The sequence below is a fragment of the Octodon degus genome, unplaced genomic scaffold (genome assembly GCF_000260255.1).
Source record: "Octodon degus isolate 3935 unplaced genomic scaffold, OctDeg1.0 scaffold00130, whole genome shotgun sequence".
NCBI classification, from domain to species: domain Eukaryota; kingdom Metazoa; phylum Chordata; class Mammalia; order Rodentia; family Octodontidae; genus Octodon; species Octodon degus.
In genome coordinates this window covers 3807808-3809518 of record NW_004524706.1, presented here as the reverse complement: position 1 = coordinate 3809518, position 1711 = coordinate 3807808, and positions in this window count along the sequence as shown.

Below are 1711 nucleotides of genomic sequence, written 5' to 3'. Positions count from 1 at the left end.
GCCTCTCCCAGCCAAGGGAGAAGGCAAGTCCTAATAAGTAGGGGAAAGAGAAAGCGGAGAACCCTCCTCCCCAGTCTGCTTAGAAGGCCAAGTGAGAAAGAGAGCCTGCATATCCCTGCCATAATCAGACTTTAAGAAGGAAGGCATCCCAGCCAGTGTCCTGGACCGGCCTAAGCACAGTGAATAAATAAAAATAACCTTTCCCCATGTTATGTCTAAACCTGCCTTTTGGCTAGCTTGAGATGACTTTTCTACCCTGAAAGGGAAGGTACTTCCATCCTTTTTTATATATGTCAGGTCTGAAACTGTCCTACCAGCCTTGCAGATACTCCATGGGCCAGCAGGAAAACAGCAGCTCCTTGGCTGCCCATCAGGTGTACTGGCCTCATTCACAAAATTCTGAACAGAAAAAGAAAACTATCCAAAACACTGTTGTTTGGTCAATGAAGCTACACAGGAGCTATGTAGCAGGTGGGAAAAGAGGAGCTTTTTAGGGAGGAGTCCCACTCTTGGATGACTTTTTCTACAGCCTTATTCAAAGCTAAGTTCCCAGAAATAGTAGCCCCAGGCCTAACCTCAGAGGCCAGCATAGCACCTCAACCAATGGGTCACACTGGGCTGGATAAACCACTGAAGAGGACTCCTCTGCTTTCCCACCTTTTATCCAAACTCTCTCCATTCTCTTCATTCATCTTCCTTTCCATCATCTTCCAATCCTCTAACCCTGAATACCGAAGTAGCTCAACCCTAGGACATCTTCAATAAAGAGAAGCCTCAGGTAGAGAGAAATGGAAGCAGAACTAGAAACAGCAATGAGAGAAACCAACTCCAAGGAATGGACAGGTGTGAAAACTGCCCTCACAACATCATGCCAGTTGGGCAGAGCCTGCTGCTGTAACCCAGTATAAGCTTTTCTATAGTACAGCCCAGTGTTAATGCCACTGGGTGTGGGAAACAGGATCTTGGTCTTCTGCAGTCAGGGAGTTAAATAGTGGGACCACTGCGGCCATGCAGAGAATTCATCATCACATAGGCAGATGGGCAGGCAGGCCAACCAGGAAGCAGCTCAGTGAACAGAAGAAAGGAAAAGGAAGGCAGGGAGAAAGAAGTGAAATGGGCAGAAACAGCAGAACAAAGGGAACAAGAGACTTAAAAGGATAAAGCTGGGGCCCTCCCAGTGCTTCTTCAGCATTTGGTAAGAAGCACCACTTAAACCAGACATTAAAACATTCTTTAGGGCTAGCAAGACAGGTCAACGGGCTGAAGTGCCTGCTTAGGCAAGCTTAGGCAGGGACCATGGTTCGATCCCTGGCACCACATGTTGTGCCAGTCCTGCTCCTGGAGAGGCTGAGCCAGCCATATCAGGGCATGGTGGTGTATGCCTGTAATCCCAGTGCTGAGGAGCCTGAAAGCAGGAGGATCACTACAAATCCAAAGCTGTGGGCCAGCCAAGCAGGGTCAGGGGCTGGGGTTCCATCCTCAAGCCTGCCATGCCGGTCCCGCCCCAGGCGCACTGAGACAGCAATTGAGACTGGGTGTGGTGGCGCTTGCCTGTAATCCCAGCTCTTGGCAGGCTATAAACAGGCGGATCACTACAAGTCTGATCTAGTAGTGAGACACTGGACACCCTGTAGACCCTTCCCTAAAATAAAAAAAAAAAAGCTACCAAAGTTGTGTAGTGAGACTCTGCAACAACCAAATACACTAAAAA